The 17,538-nt window shown below is 43.8% G+C and overlaps 1 protein-coding gene and 1 non-coding gene across 5 annotated transcripts in view; one reads left to right on the top strand and one right to left on the bottom strand.

Moving 5' to 3' along the window:
- The window catches only part of ldah (lipid droplet associated hydrolase), a 414,051-nt gene that overhangs the window by 221,199 nt on the left and 175,314 nt on the right, over nucleotides 1–17,538 (bottom strand). The gene's annotated exons all lie outside the window — the stretch shown is intronic.
- trnas-cga (transfer RNA serine (anticodon CGA)) lies at nucleotides 467–548 on the top strand. The gene has a single exon. It is a non-coding gene; the product is annotated as a tRNA-Ser (tRNA).

Below are 17,538 nucleotides of genomic sequence, written 5' to 3'. Positions count from 1 at the left end.
GGACAATTTTCCCCAAATACTTTAGCCGTTAAATCACTTCCGAAGTTGCCAAGATGGGGTCGCAAGCTGAAACGATGGTTTAGCCAAAAATGCCATCCTGGTAAAGGAGTTGAACCTTGGGCTAGGAATAGCCGTCTGGAGGATTATTAAGGGGCTGATTGCCATTTGAAATGCCTGCTAGCGCTCATTAACAGGCACTATGGTGGCTAGTGTTCGACCCTCTCCTAACAGTGATCAGCTGATTGGGAGTAAAAATGTCGATAGAGGCTTTCTAGCGCTACTTAAAGGTATATCACGTTTTACTGCTCACTTGCTGCTGGAAGTTTGAAGAGGACTTTTCAAACACATCGGGTGACTTTCTGGGACACTTTGTCAAGACTTTACCAACACTCTATCAACAATTATTCTGTAAATTCTCTAAGGACTTCATCTAAAAAGTGTGCTGTGTTAATCTGCATTATTTGCCGCTGCGATGGCTGAGTGGTTAAGGGGTTGGACTCGAAATCGAATGGGATTTCCCCATGCAGGTTCGAACCCTGCTTGCAGCGATTCTACTGCAAACTCTTTTCCTATCCCCAAAGAACGATGAGAACATGGAACTCGCTATCACAAGGGGCGGCTGAAGCGAATATTATAGATGCATTTAAGGGGAGGCTAGACAAGCATATGAGGGAGAAAGGAAGAGAGGGTTATGCTGATAGATTTAGATGAGGAAAGACGGGAGGAGCATGAGTAGAGCATAAACACCGGCATGGACTGCTTGGGCTGAATGGCCTGTCTCTGTGCCGTATATCCTACGTAATCCTCACTGGACACCTTATGAGTCATCAGGAAAAAAGGAGTGCTTGGTCATTGGCATATTGCTAGGGTCCCCATTAGTCTGCAAGAGTAATGGGAGGAGGACATTAGGCCAGGCAGAGCAGGATCAGCTGCTGCAGGAGTGAGGGACAGGAGGGTGAGGTGAAGTCCTATCCTCCACCTCCCCCCTGCAGGTAAAGGATATCTCTCCTCCACCAGGACCTCCAGTGCCACGTCCGAGAACCTATGCGCCCTCTCCCTCGGTCCGTGAGCTATACTGGAACCTGCTGCTGTGCGTCAGCCAGCACTCCACACTTTCAGTGGAAGTGGGCGACTGGAGCCCAAATATACTGCTCCATGAAAATTGCATCTAATCAGTGCTCGAGTGCTAAAGCTGCGGATGTCTGTTTTAGCACGTCCAGGCACATTCAAATTGTGGTAATCAGCATCGAGGAGCAAAATTGTGTGCTAAAACCAGACTTTTAAACAGGCAAGTCTTATTAGCACTGCACCCATTTAGCGCCAGTTTTCACATTTGCATCAATCTAACAACAACAACAACTTTCATTTATAACTCCCAAAGTGTTCTTAATTAGAATAAATGTCATCACTGAACTTGAAATAAAGAGTTCATAAATTACCATTTAAACATTGAACATCTGTAGTGGTTCTGAATAACCTCAACTACGAACAATGTCAAAAGATTACAGTTAGATCTAGAACTAAATCGATTCCATTGCAAGACAACTGAACTCGAACTTTAGCAGGTTGCTTAATGTAGTCATTCTTCAAGGTATTGGCCCTGAAATCACGGCCTTGGGGGTCCATACGGAATACGAACAGACCTGGTGAGGCCTTGCAAAAGCTGGTTTTCAGTGCGCCGAAAACCAGCTTTTCCGATCTGTCAAGATTTCTCTTGACAGATCCTCTGCATTCGTGCGGGCAAATGTAACACTCGTATTTAAAAAAGGAGGCAGACAAAAAGCAGGAAACTATAGACCAGTTAGCCTTACATCTGTCGTTGAGAAAATGCTGGAATCCATTATTAAAGAAGCAGTAGCAGGACATTTGGAAAAGCATAATTCAATTCAATCAGAGTCAGCATGGATTTATGAACGGGAAGTCATGTTTGACAAATTTGCTGGAGTTCTTTGAGGATGTAACGAACAGGGTGGATAAGGGGGAACCAGTGGATGTGTTGTATTTGGATTTCCAGAAGACATTCGATAAGGTGCCATATAAAAGGTTACGGTACAAAATAAAAGTTCACGGGGTTGAGGGTAATATATTCGCATGGGTCGAGGATTGGCTAACTAACAGAAAACAGAGAGTCGGGATAAATGGGTCATTTTCCGGATGGCAAACAGTAATTAGTGGGGTGCTGCAGGGATCGGTGCTGGGTCCTCAACTATTTACAATCAATATTAATGACTTGGATGAAGGGACTGAGTGTAATGTAGCTAGGTTTGCTGATGATACAAAGATGGGTGGGAAAGCAAATTGTGATATAAAAAATCTGCAAAGGGATACAGACAGGCTAAGTGAGTGGACAAACATTTTGCAGATGGAGTATAATGTGGGAAAATGTGAGGTTATCCACTTTGGCAGAAATAATAGAAAAGCAAATTATAATTTAAATGGAGAAAAATTACAAAGTGCTTTAGTACAGAGGGACCTGGGGGTTCTTGTGCATGAAACACAAAAAGTTAGTGCAGCAAATAATCAGGAAAGCAAATGGAATGTTGGCCTTTATTGCCAGGGCAATAGAGTATAAAAGCTGTGAAGTCCGGCTACAACTGTACAGGGTATTGGTGAGGCCACACCTGGAGTAATGCGTACAGTTTTGGTCTCCGTATTTAAGGAAGGATATACTTACATTGGAGGCTGTTCAGAGAAGGTTCACTGGGGTTGATTCCGGAGATGAGAGGGTTGACTTATGAGAATAGGTTGAGTAAGTTGGGCCTATACTCATTGGAGTTCAGAAGAATGAGAGGTGATCTTATCGAAACATATAAGATAATGAGGGGGCTTGACAAAGTGGGTGCAGAGAGGATATTTTCACTCATAGGGGAAACTAAAACTAGGGGACACAGTCTCAGAATAAGGGGCCACCCATTTAAAACTGAGATGAGAGGAATTTCTTCTCTCAGAGGGTTGTAAATCTATGGAATTTGCCCCAGAGAGCTGTGGAGGCTGGGTCATTGAATATATTTAAGGCGGAGATAGACAGATCTTTGAGCGATAAGGGAATAAAGGGTTATGGGGAGCGGGCAGGGAAATGGAGCTGAGTCCATGATCAGATCAGCCATGATCTTATTAAATGGCGGAGCAGGCTCGAGGGGCCAAATGGCCTACTCCTGCTCCTATTTTTTATGTTCTTATGTTCTTGCCCAGCGAATGTCCTTCAAACTCTTATACCTGGTAAAAGCAGACAAAACCTACTTTTACCAGCGTAAGAGTTTTAAAACATATAAAAATAACATTTAAAACACATTTTTATGTTAAAAACCCTGTCCACTAAGGTAAGTTTATTTTAAACTCTTATTAAAACACTTAAAAAAAAATCCAACAAGTTTTTTTTTTCTAAAACATTTAATTAATTTTAATTTCAATTAATTTTTAAATTGTGAGGTGTTTTTTTTTCAATTTATTATTATGTTGTGTTTGGGTGTTTTAGGGGGTTATTCTCATTGATACAAATGAGAACTTGGAGATACGGAGTTCCCATTATTATCAATGAGAATTCTGTACCGTGATTGGTTGTCCAGGCCCACGTGACTCCAGCTTCTACGTCCAAACCTTGAAGACGGGGGCGCGCTCCAATGTGCGGGAAAAAAGCCTCCCACCGCAATCTAAGGCATCTCCGGGACCACCAGGTACTGTCGTAAAAGATTTTCGGGTCGGAGGCGTTTGTCCGAAGGAAGCTTCCATCTGGAATTTCAGGGCCATTGTGTTAGAATAATACCAAATTCTTCCAATTTATCATTGTTATCATCACCATTCACTCCTCTTGGTAGCACAGAAATAAAGTATTTTCTAAAACAAGCTGGTTCCACTGATGCCAATTAGATGAGTTAACAGATCGTAAGAGAAGCCCCTCGGTTTAAATCACTCTAAACAATCTGTCAAATGAAATGGAAGATATGAGAGCCATGCAAATATAAATATTTTTCAAAGCCATTGTTCAAACGATCTACAGTAAGTATGTACTATGGATAGCTGTCATCCATTCATTTTCCTTTTCTCATTAATCTGTTCTAAGTGGTACTTTTACTTGAATTATAGTACAATACAAGTAATTAAGTAGCAGAAAAATGTCAGCAGCTCCAAAATAACTTTGTGCTGCACATATTTGGAGTCACATTGGCGAAAAGTTTCCATTTCGATGCAATTGACAATCCGGGCGCTAATTGCGCTCAAAAGTGCACGAGTTTTCAGAAGTTTTCTTTTTGCCTAAGTTTCTGCTGAAACTCATTTGCATATCGGTGAACATAAAGGGCCGAAAACTGCAGCTTCGCCGGGTGCGTACGATGTGCGCACGGACCCGAAGAGGCCTCGCAAATGCCGGTTCTCGACACGCATGCGCTGAGAACCAACTTTTCCAATCTGTCAAAATTCTAAGTGGTACTTTTACTTGAATTATAGTACAATACAAGTAATTAAGTAGCAGAAAAATGTCAGCAGCTCCAAAATAACTTTGTGCTGCACATATTTGGAGTCACATTGGCGAAAAGTTTCCATTTCGGTGCAATTGACAATCCGGGCGCTAATTGCATCCCCACAGGAAGGACATCCACGGGGCAGCGATTGGGATATTTGCCCAACTCTTGCCAAGCGAATGTCCTTCAAAATCTTATGCCTCGTAAAAGCAGGCGTAAAGCCTACTTTTACCAGCATTAGAGTTTTAAAATTTAGAAAGATTAAATTTAATCACTCATTTTTATATTAAAACCCTGTCCATTAATGTAAAGGTTTTGGGGAGCGGGAAGGGAATTGGAGCAGAGTCCATGATCAGATCAGCCATGATCTTATTGAATGGCAAAGCAGGCTCGAGAGGCCAAATGGCCTAATCCTGCTCCTACTTCTTATGTTCTTATGTAAGTTTATTTTTAGCCATATTAAAACACATTGGCCCAGAAATTCTGATTGAGATCTCCCGTGGGCAAACTACTGAAAAAAGGGAAAAAAATGCGCACTTACCTGAAGGTGCTGCGCCCGCTCGAACTTCCAATCCTGTGGCCTTCGCTCCCTACGCATTGGGATGTCCATAAGCTGGAGCTGGAGTCACATGGCTCTGGGCAGCCAAACAAGGTACAGTATTTTCTCATTCGTAAATTGGAGTTCCCATTATTATGAATGACAAATCCCCCCCCCCAAACACACAAAACACTAATAAAAAATAGAAAAATATATTACATATTTAAGATTCATTTGAATTAAAGTTCTTATTTTAAAAAATATATATTTTCCCGACTTTTTAACAAGTTTTTTTAATTATGCCTTAAAATAAACTTACCGTAGTGGGGAGGGTTTTTAAACAATAAAATATGTTTTCATATATGTTTATTTAATTGAATTTTATTCATGTTTTTAAACACTTGCGCCTGTAAAAGTAGGCTATACGTCTGCTTTTCCAGGCACATTTGCTGGGCAAGATATGCGTAAATATCGCAAATCTTGCCCCCCAAGTGACCTCGCTCCGATATGCGTGACATCTGTCAAGTCAGAAACTTGACAGAAAAGAAAAGCCGGTTTCAGCGCATGCACATTGCGTGCTGAAAACCGGCTTTTCCGATGCCTTCCCGGGTCTGTAGAAACTTCGTACGGACCCGGGACATCGGAATTTCAGGCACATTTAAAAAAAAATTCAAAAAAATATTTTTTTTCTAATTACATTTAATTTTAAATATGTGAGTGATTTTTATATTTGTTGTGTTGTGTTTCTTGTTTTAGTGGGGGATTCTCATTGATAGCAATGGGAGCTCGTAAAAACGGAGTTCCCATTATCATCAATGATAATACTACATAGTGATTGGTGGTCCAGGCCCACGTGATTCCAGGATACGAATACGTATCTGGAAGACATGTTCCCGTGCACTGCACAGTGAATAGGGGTCTCCAACCGGAATCCAACATTCCTCCGGAACCACCAAGTATTTTTGTAACATTTTTTCAGGTCGGAGGCGTTCGTCTGAAGGAAGCCTCCCGACTGCAATTTCCCCCCACTATCTTCCATTAACCAGCACAAATAGACCGTAACATCTTAGACTGTAATTTAAAAAACAATTGCTCGAAAGATATTCCTTGTTATATGCAAGAGTGGTAACTTGGTGCAGTTTGATTAATACAGCTGAACATGGGTTTATCACAAAAAATAAGCATTGAATCAGAGTGTCGAGTCCACCAACTTCTGAGTAACCCGCTTTCAAATAACTAAATGACTTTATAAAAGTATACAGAAACATTTACTAGTTATTATAGTGTACAGTAGTCAGGTTCTTCGTAAATTAAAAATAAATCTATTTAAAAGCTGTTAAAACGTGCCTATTAGTGTACTTGCGTCTAAACAAAAAGCTAATTTTAAGAGCTTCTTCGAAGCCTCTCAAATGGGTGCAATTAGTGGAAACTTGCAATGGTGATTAATTCACCATTCTGCCTTCTAGCACGATACTTTGTAAACAAGCGCAAAAGATCGCGGCAACTTGATTTGCGCTGCATGTAATTTGCACTTGAAAAAACAAGCCCAACCTGGAGGAAACTCCAGGCTATAGTATAAAGTATATAATTATGTTGATAGGGTTAACTGCAAGCTTTAAAATTATTTCAAATAAAAAGTGGTTAATACATGCCTCAACACAAATGTTGATTCTTGCCCAGTTACAATGTTACTTGTATTAAAGCCTTGCCTAAGGCATACTGTAATAATCACAAGACCATTTTGTGTAGGATTCTGTGATCTTATGATAATTTCCAGCCATATGATCAAGTACAGCATACAGCTTGTCTAGACACACTCTACTGCTTACACTCCACATCGGAGCATGAAATGAACATCAAATAGTGAAACCACCTGCAGGGTGCAAACAAATGTCACTTTTTTCTCCATTGAAGCAGATATTGTTCTGTCCAAGGACACTTCAACCCTCATTATTATAGGTCTATTTCAATAATAAATATAATCAATATAGTGATCACACTGCTTCAAAGTTGTCAGTCTGATCAAAGGTAGAATGGCGAAAAACTGTGACAGGTTAAATCAATGACAAAAATAAATTTCTTGCTACAATGATCTTAAAACCTCGGGGCCGAAATTGTGCCTTTTTATAACCCTGTTAGCGCCTCTAGGGGGTGCTAATGGGGCGCAATGAAGTTTTTGCCCGGGCGAGGGGGTTGATGGCGCCTCCTGGAAATTGCCCCAGAGGTTTGGAGGGTGCTGTGCTCTTAGTGTCCCATGATTAGCGTCATCGCTGTGCGCACCGATCCCTTACCACCCCGCACCAATCCTTTACCGCCCCGCGCCAATGCCATACCGCCCCGCACAGACCCGTTTGCACGCTGAGGGGGAAATTGCCCCGTAGGCCGTGAGGATGTGTCAGCGGATGTTACTGGACATCTGCCACCAGGACGCCCCTTAAAGGGGAGGCCTTTTGTGCCGCCGTAATTTTTTTCCGGCCGACTCTTCCGTCGGCCCGAGCGATGACCAGCCCGCTATCATGCAGTCCGGCACACAGTTATGAATGCTGAGCTGCTGGGCTGGTCGATTGCCTCCCTGGTGGCCCAGTGGTAGACACCAAAGAGCCTGCAGAAAGCACATTGGCCCTCCCCCTTAAATGAAGGGGCGGGGCGTTGTAGCGCGTCAGCGCTATGTTGAACATCCACATAGCACTGCGCTCCTGAGCACGGTGCTGGGCTCAGCGATGTGCTCCCGCCCTGGGAGCGCCCCTCCAAGGATGCGGAGCACCGGAGACAGCACTTCGCGCCCTTGGCGGGGTGCACGTGCTCAATTCCGTGTTGGGGATGGGACGATAAAAGTCCCGGCCCGGAAAGTTACTGCCCCCAATCGGGGTGCGGGGCAATTTCGACCTCCTAGTCATTCATTGAAAAACAATGGATGAAGAATTGCTCTGATTGCTGGGTATAGTGACATGACAAATGCATTTATAAAGATTTCCACTGGTTGGTACGATTTGTGAAACTGTAAATGCTTTAAAAAATAACTCATGTTTTTGCTTTAAATACAGACGAGAGAAAATATTCATAACTGCATTTACAATGCTACTGCACACAGTGGCCAGATCGAATCTTCCTTCAAAACAGGTCTACATGAACTGGACTGTCTTTTGCCAAATGTTTAATCAATCCTCTTCGGAAGGATGACTTGCTTCCACACTATGAGTTCTCCCTGAGGAATCCAATGCGGGACCTACAGTCTCTGTCACAGGGGGAGCCAGATGGTGGTTGGAGGGTCGGGTGGGTGGGGTGCTTGGGTTGTCGTGTGCTCCTTCCATTTAGCTTCCGCGTGCTCCCAGCGAAGAGACTCGAGGTGTTCGGCGCCTTCCCGGATGCTTCTTTTCCACTTTCAGAGGTCTTAGGCCAGGGATTCCCAGGTGTCTGTGGGGATGTTGCACTTTTTCAAGGAGGCTTTGAGGGTGTCCTTGAAGCGTTTCCTCTGCCCACTTGGGACTCGCTTGTCGTGTCGGAGCTCTGAGTAGAGCGCTTGTTTTGGGAGTCTAGTATCGGGTATGCGAACGATGTGGCCCGTCCATCGCTGATCGAATGTTATCAACACTTCGATGCTGGGGATGTTAGTGCACCTATCCTGCCAATAGATTTGCAGGATCTTGCGGAGGCAGTGTTGCTGGTACTTGTCCAGTGTTTTGAGGTGCCTGCTGTACATGGTCCATGTCTCTGAAGCATATAGGAGGGTGGGTATCACTACTGCTCTGTACACCTTGAGCTTGGTGCTGAGTTTGAAGTCGTGGTCTTCAAACACCCTCTTCCTCCGGTGACCGAAGGCTGCACTGGCACACTGGAGGTGGTGTTGGACTTAGTCATCGACGTCAGCTCTTCTTGACAGTAGGGTCCCGAGGTATGGAAAATAGTCCATGTTGTCCAAGGTCTCATTATGGATCTTGATAATCGGGGGTCAGTGTTACGTGGCGGGGGCAGGTTGGTAGAGAACCTTTGTCTTACGGATATTTAACGTAAGGCCCATACTCTCTCGTTTGCTTCGGTGTTCACGATAGTTTGGAGTTCGACCTCCGAGTGTGCGCAAACGCAAGCGCTGTCTGCACACTGTAATTCAATAGCATTTAAAGACTTTCAGCAGATCTCCTGTAGCATTGTTCATCGCCATTGTGTTCCTCTAGGTCTTACAATTGCCTTTCAGAGTGAAGGTTTTCAGATCGACAGGCTGAAGTCACTCTGTTTCCACTGGTGGTGCTTGTGGCAAGAGAGACTTCACCGCAGTTGTCTGTTCATTTCAGAGCTGCCCGATATGCAGTCATCAAAACAGCTGCTCTTTGGTTTCCTTCTTCCCTGCTACTCACTGGTCTGTGTTGGTCTCTCCTTTTCTCTATTACTGTTGTTTCTTCTCTCTCTGTGTCTCTGTCGCTCTCTTTCTGTAACTCACTCCTTTCCTCTGTTTCTCTTTGTTAATTGGTCCCTATGTTTCTAATACTCTTTATCTCTCTCTCTGTCTTCCCTTCTTGGTTACTCTTCTCTGGACTAGAGCTCCAAGGGAGAATAGGCAAGAGAGCACCAGAGGGTGGAAGTGGATGGAATCATCAACATGCACATGCCCTTTGGTCTGATGGACATATCTCATGCCATAGAATGATGAACCTAAGTCGGGCCAGGCCTGGAGCAGTGGAATATTAACGATTTGGATGAAGGGATCGAGTGTAACGTAGCCAAGTTTGCTGATGATACAAAGATGGGAGGAAAAGCAATGCGTGAGGAGGACACAAACAACCTGCAAAAGGACATAGACAGGCTAGGTGAGTGGGCAAAAAGGTGGCAGAAGGAGTATAATGTTGGAAAGTGTGAGGTTATGCACTTCGATTTTTTTCTGCCGAAGAGCAAGTTATTATTTAAATGGAGAAAAGTTGCAAAGTACTGCAGTACTTTTGGACCTGGGGGTCCTGGTGCATGAAACACAAAAGGTTAGTATGCAGGTACAGCAAGTGATCAGAAAGGCTAATGGAATCTTGGCCTTTATTGCAAAGGGGATGTCTTGCTACAGTTGTACAGGGTATTGGTGAGGCCACACAATAGAATACTGCGTACAGTTTTGTTTTTCATATTTAAGAAAGGATATACTTGCTTTGGAGGCAGTTCAGGGAAGATTCACTAGGTTGATTCCGGAGATGAGGGGGTTGACTTATGAGGAAAGGTTGAGTAGGTTGGGCCTCTACTCATTGGAATTCAGAAGAATGAGAGATGATCTTATCAAAATGTCTAAGATTATGAGGGGGCTTGACAAGGTGGATGCAGAAAGGATGTTTCCACTAATAGGGGAGACTAGAACTAGGGGGCATAATCTTAGAATAAGGGGCCGCCCATTTAAAACTGAGATGAGGAGAAATTTCTTCTTTCAGAGGGTTGTGGGGTTGTGGATCTGTGGAATTCACTGCCTTAGAGAGCTGTGGAAGCTGGGTCATTGAATAAATTTAAGACAGAGATACTCAGTTTCTTAACCGATAAGGGAATAAGGGGTTATGGGGAGCGGAAAGGAAAGTGGACCTGAGTCCATGATCGGATCAGCCATGGTCGTATTAAAAGGCGGCGCAGGCTCGAGGGGCCGTATGGTCTACTCCTGCTCCTATTTCTTATGTTCTTATGAATATGGACTAGTGTGGTCTCCTGTTCCGGGGGTTTAAGGGGGTGGGGGGGAAAGTAGAGCAAGCAGGTCCTGGTTTGACATTACATGAAAGGATGGCACCTCTAGCAATTCTGCTCCCACTAAGTACTGCACAAGCCTCTCTGTGCTCCAAGGCCAAATTCATTGGACATTTGTCCTTGCGATAGTTATCTCCATTTGTACTATGTTAATATGATGAATCTTCTGGAATTTTGTGAGGATGTAACTAGCAGAGTGGACAAGGAAGAACCGGTGGATGTGGTGTACTTGGACTTTCAAAAGGCTTTTGACAAGGTCCCACACAAGAGATTGGTGTGCAAAAATCAAAGCACATGGTATTGGGGGTAATGTATTGACGAGGATAGAGAACTGGTTGGCAGACAGGAAGCAGAGAGTCGGGATAAACGGGTCCTTTTCAGAACGGCAGGCAGTGACTAGTGGAGTGCCGCAGGGCTCAGTGCTGGGACCCCAGCTCTTTACAATATACAGTAATGATTTAGATGAAGGAATTGAGTGTAATATCTCCAAGTTTGCAGATGACACTAAACTGGGTGGCAGTGTGAGCAGTGAGTAGGACGCTAAGAGGCTGCAGGATGACTTGGACAGGTTAGGTGAGTGGGCAAAAGCATGGCAGATGCAGTATAATGTGGATAAATGTGAGGTTATCCACTTTGGGGGAAAAAACACGAAGGCAGAATATTATCTGAATGGCGGCAGATTAGGAAAAGGGGAGGTGCAACAAGACCTGGGTGTCATGGTTCATCAGTCATTGAAAGTTGGCATGCAGGTACAGCAGGCGGTGAAGGCGGCAAATAATATGTTGGCCTTCATAACTAGGGGATTTGAGTATAGGAGCAGGGAGGTCTTACTGCAGTTGTACAGGGCCTTGGTGAGACCTCACCTGGAATATTGTGTTCAATTTTGGTCTCCTAATTTGAGGAAGGACGTTCTTGCTATTGAGGGAGTGCAGCGAAGGTTCACCAGACTGATTCCAGGGAGGACTGGACTGACATATGAGGAGAGACTGGATCAACTAGGCCTTTATACACTGGAGTTTAGAAGGATGAGAGGGGATCTCATAGAAACGTATAAGATTCTGACGGGACAGGACAGGTTAGATGCTGGAAGAATGTTCCCGATGTTGGGAAAGTCCAGAACCAAGGGACACAGTCTTAGGATAAGGGGTAGAACATTTAGGACTGAGATGAGGAGAAACTTCTTCACTCAGTTAACCTGTGGAATTCCCTGCCGCAGAGAGTTGTTGATGCCAGTTCAGTGGATATATTCAAGAGGAAGTAAGATATGGCCCTTACGGCTAAAGAGATCAAGGGGTATGGAGAGAAATCAGGAAAGGGGTGCTGAAGTGATGATCAGCCATGATCTTATTGAATGGTGGTGCAGGCTCGAAGGGCCGAATGGCCTACTCCTGCACCTATTTTCTATGTTTCTATGTTCTTATGGCATCTAAAATACCTAAAAAGGAAATCAACATGCAATTCTAGATCTTGTCGTAACCTTAGTACACCCAATTATTCCAATTATTAATTAAATGTACTGATAACTTTTCTCTTACCATGTCTGAAACAAGCAACATTTTTTTTTTACTTCAATTCATTTTGAAACTGCAATGTATTTCCCTGTTTTGTTGGTGATTCATTCAGATACATTCTTCAAATTAAAATCTCCCTTAGAGAACTGTAACAATATTTTGCCATTCAAACTTTCCTTTTCAATCTGATGATTAGCAATTATACCATTAAAGACAGTATGACAAGAAGATATACAACCCAGAAAAATGAGTACAGATTGAATACAACCCCTGTCCCCAATAGTTTCTAACAAAACAGTGAATGGATAGTTGTTTTGCATCGAGTTAGTTTAAAGGCTTTGCTTTCATGAAGACTGTGTACAGTTTTGGTCTCCGTACCCAAGCAAGGATATACTTGCCTTCGAGAGTGTTCAACGAAGGTTCATTCGGTTGATTCCCTGCGATGAGAGTGCTATCCTATGAGGAGGGATTGAGTAGAATGGGCCTATATTCTCTGGAGTTTAGAAGAATGAGAGATGATCTCACTGAAACATATAAAATTCTTAGAGGGCTTGACAAGGTAGATGTTGAGAGGCTGTTTCCTCCGGCTTGAGAGTCTAGAACCAGGGGTCATAGTCCTAGAAATGTAACTGCAGTAGGAAAATTGCCAATGTCACCGAGGCCTCAGGTTAATGGCTGCCAAAAATGGTTGCGCCGGTAGGAGAGAAGAATTTGTGTTAGGAACTAAAAATTATTGGCCCAGCGCCAAACTGACCATGTAACGCACTCCTGGTGGTGTTAGTCCAGGCATCAGTCCCGAATGTGGCGTCCAGAAGCGGCATTGTCTCTTTCAACAGTCTCTGGAAGCGAGGCTATAAGTTCACTAGGCATTGCGGTATATTAAAAGGGTAATGCATTGTCGTTTGCTTAAAAGAGTAATGCCTTTTGAACTGATCATTTGAAAAAAATTCCCAAATGGGAGGCCTCAACTCTGAAAGCTGAATTCCCTTCTGCATTTCAAAAAAATGGAAAAAGTGCTTCAGCTCTGACACAAATGGCTTAGCAAGCCACAGAAGGGGCACCCACGGTCTCACACACTGCACTCCAGCTTTCAGCAAGGGGTCAACACTGCAAGAGAGGTCCTCTACCCACAGGGGACAAGAGGCCCTCCAGAAAGAATGATGTGGGACCACACCACCAAGGCCATCACTGCCAGTAGTGCCGCCCTCACAACCTGGCTCCAGTGCCCAAAGAAACTTCATGACCTCAGTGAATGCATCTTCAAAAGCCATCTCCTACCACTGTATCATTGGCTTCACACACTTCTTAATGCACGACTGCGCTACCCCCACCCCCACCCCCCTCGCCCAATCACTCACCTACCAACAATCTGTACCAATCAAGAGGCATACCTCCCATTCCTAGCTTCAGCTCACCCCCTTGGATGAGGCGGTGCTGGCCATTCTTGGCCGGGGCATGGCCGAGCCCTTGGCCAGCGACAGGGGTTGAAAGGATAAAAGATGCCCGTATCTTCATACATTATACTCCTTGTCGCATGCAACTATTGCTTTCCCGTCCTCTCCTCACCACAACTCCACCCTTGTGCCTTTGTCATTTCACACACACAAGAAATGCAGCCTGCCCAGCCAGTGGTGGAGGTCTAGGAGGAAGAGGAGGAGGAGGAGGAGGAGGAAGAAGAAACAACACTGTCACTCAATTTCACATTCACAGCCACCAGCTCCTCAAGGTTGATCAGCAAGGCCATTTGCAGTGTTCCCACAAAGTCAGCAGCTTGCCACCAGTCATGCTACAGCCACTGGGGTAGCACTGCATGACATCAGTAAGATAGGCAAAGACACACACATGACAGTCACTAAGGGAATGCACAAGGGTGATGAGTTGCTTTCTTAATGTCATATTGGATGGATAGATGTATAAAGTTGGATTGAAAAGTTTGTTTTGTGGTAGCTTTGTGACCAAGAGGATGCTGTGATGGCCAGTAACAGAGGGAAGGTAAGGTGTGGGACTAAGGTTGAAAGGGAATTCGAGCTGTGGTCATTGGTCCAGCAGGTGGATGATTCCATCCCGGATATGCCGGCCAGAAAGGGGCTGTCTGGCTTGCCTCCTTCCTTCTGCTTCCTCCCCTTCCCTCTATGAGTGGTTTCTGTAAATCTGAACTAAAAGCATAAAGGGCTGGAAATACTCAGCAGGTCAGACAGCATCTCGACCTGAAACTCTGTTTGTCTCTCCTCGGATGTTGCCTGACCTGCTGAGTATTTGCAGCATTTTTGGTCTTTTCAGAGGCCTTCCTTTTAAGAACATAAGAACATAAGCAGGCTCAAGGGGCCGATGGCTTACTCCTACTCCTATTTCTTATGCTCTAAGACCTGTCATTTTGGATCTAATTCCAAACACATAGCTGCTCAAACGTCAAATATTAAAGGACAGCTCACCCTAGTCCCACAGCAGTTCCGTTCATTTGCATGTGAGCTGATGTTTTGGGCCAGCTTGGAGGCCGATACTAAATCAGGAAAAGATAGTACCACCTCAGTACATCATCCTCATCATCATAGGCAGTCATTCGAAATGAGGATGACTTGCTTCCACGCCAAGAAAGGATGAGTTCACAGGTGTTTCTATGAAGGACTTGAACTACATCCTGAAGGGTGGAAGATGCCTGTGCGTGGATTTTTTTAACGTGTGGTGGCTGTTGCACACCAGCCACCACACGGCCTTGAGAGAACTAGGTCTTGGTTCAGTGGCAAGGGATATCTAAGACGACTGGGGACCAGCTCTGGTGCACGGACCTAGTGTGTACACATATCACAGTGTAGGCTGGCCCATGTTGCCCCTGGGCCCCTGGCCCAGAACACATGCCTTCCCTGGGCCCCAATTACGTCCCTCTACAATCTCTCGCTGATCCTTCGCCCCGACCTCGCTGCTCCTGCTGTATCTGCCCACGCTCCAATCACTGACCTGGACCTTGATGATGTAACTCTTCGCTGCTGTCGCCCTCTTGCGCCAGCTCGCGTTGCTCCCTGGAGTCATATGTCTCCACGCTGCTCCCGGGCCACAGACCTCCGCCCCTTTTATGGCCCCGACCTGCCGCTGGTGTTTGCTCCCAGGTCAGGGCCTCCACGCCGCTCCTTTCCCAACCGGCACAACTGAGCAGACCCAATGAGTGACGTACGCTGTGTACCCTCATAATACACGTCACTCAATCATGTAGTCCTTGAAAGCAGAAATAATTCACAAAATCAAAGATATCTGTCGGAGCCACATTCGGAGCCACATTCTTCAATTCTTCTTAAGTAGTACATGTGGCAGTCCTTTGTATTGAAAGTACTGGCCTACGGCTTGCATTCTTCCCTAAAATACTGAGCAATGTAGTTTAAAGAATCTATAAATGTTAAACATTTTTATTAACTTGTAGTTTTTATTACTAACCACTCTATTGTAGTCATTGTTTAAGCAATTTTAGAAGTGTTTTTTCTAAAGGTGGTGTATAATCTCGTACTGATTAACTGCTGGGCTCAGTCAACATATGATTGCTTTCTTCCGATGCTCATTTGAAATGAAAGCATAAAATAATGCTTTATAGTTTTGGCACTTTTCTCGGAATAAGAATTCTGCTATCCATCCTTTCAATATCTTTCAGTGGGCAGTAACTGAACAAAGAGTTTTCAGGATTCCATGCTACCTGAACTGGGATGTGACCCGTGTCCTAGGTGAAAGGGTAAATAGGGAGGTGGCAAAGGCTTTAAACTAGTAAAATGGGGGGAGGGGGGGGGGGGGATCTACAAGAAATGTGACCAGCCTAAATATAAACTAAACAGGAAAAGAGAGCATAGGAAAAAATAAAGTAAGGGAAGACATTGATGGCAAGGGAATAAACAGAGTTATAGAACAGAAGTCTAAAAAGATGGTTAAACATAAAGTGGGAGAAAATCCTATTAAAAATGAGTTAGACTGTCTGCACACAGTGTCTGTTTTAAAACAGGGGAGCTGGAGGCAATCATGCGTTGCGAGGAACTATAGTAGGGATTACTACGATATGGCTACAGAAAAATCAGGACTGAGAATTAAACATTGCAGGGTATAACATATTTAGAAAAGATAGAGAAGGAAAAAGGGGAGGTGGAGTAGCTGTACTTATTAGGGATAACATAATGGCAGTAGAAAAAAGTGATGCAGCGATCAGCAAGACAGAAATAGAATCCATGTGGATAGAGATAAAAGATATTGCCCTGAAATTCCGGCCTCTCCGAGTCTGTACGGGCTAGGAAAGGCATAGCAAAAGCCGGTTTTCGGCATGCAATGCGCATGCGCCAAAAACTGGCCTTTTCGATCTTTCAAGTTTCTGGCTTTACAGATCAAGAGCGAGGACATTCCCGCGGCAGAGATTGGGCTATTTGCCCATCTCTTGTTCTGCGAATGTCCTTACAACTCTTGTGCCTGGTAAAAGCAGGTGCATACCCTACTTTTACCAGTGTAAGAGTTTTAAAACATAACACAAATATAAAAATAAAATTTAAAAATACATATTTATGTTAATAACCCTGCCCACTCAGGTAATTTTATTTTAAACCATAATTAAAACATTTGTTTTTTTAAATCGGCAAATTTTTTTTTCAATAACAGTTATATCAACTTTAATTTCTATAATGTATTTAATGTGAGGTGTTTTTTTTTCTGTAGTGTTTGGGTGTTTGGGAATGTTTCTCATTCATAGCAATACGAGTTTCGGACTTACGAAACTCCTATTACTATGAATGAGAAAATACTTTACCATGAGTGACTCCTACGGACGTCACAATGTGAAAGCGCTCCGTTGCGCAAGACGAGGAGGCTTCAAGTCCAGAATCTCTGGTGAGTGTTCGACCAAAAGGTAAGTGTGCATCTTTTCTCCTATTTTTAGTCGAATATCCACGGGAAGAAGAAACTGGAATTTCAGGGCCAATAAAGGATCAATCACACTAATAGGTGTAGTCCACAGACCACCTAATAGTGGAAGGGAGGTGGAGGAAGAAATATGCAGACAAATTAGAGAAATTAGTAAAAAACATAGCATAATAATCATGGGGGAATTCAACTGCCCCAATATTAATTGGATAGAAGAGGTAGGTAAAGGGGATAAGGGATAGAAGTTCCAACAATGACCCTTTTCCTAATCCAATGTGTAAAGAGCCCAACAAGGGAAGATTTGCTTTTGGATCTAGTAATGGGGAATGAACCAGAGCAGATAAGAGAAGTAAAAGTAGGGGAACATCTAGGTAATAGTGACCATAATATAATACGCTTTAAGATGATAATTGAGAAGGACATAAGTATGCTGAAAATCAGGGTAATT

Source organism: Pristiophorus japonicus, chromosome 7, assembly GCF_044704955.1.
Source record: "Pristiophorus japonicus isolate sPriJap1 chromosome 7, sPriJap1.hap1, whole genome shotgun sequence".
NCBI classification, from domain to species: Eukaryota; Metazoa; Chordata; class Chondrichthyes; family Pristiophoridae; genus Pristiophorus; species Pristiophorus japonicus.
Note: the sequence above shows the minus strand (reverse complement) of the source record. Positions and strands in the feature narration are given on the sequence as shown.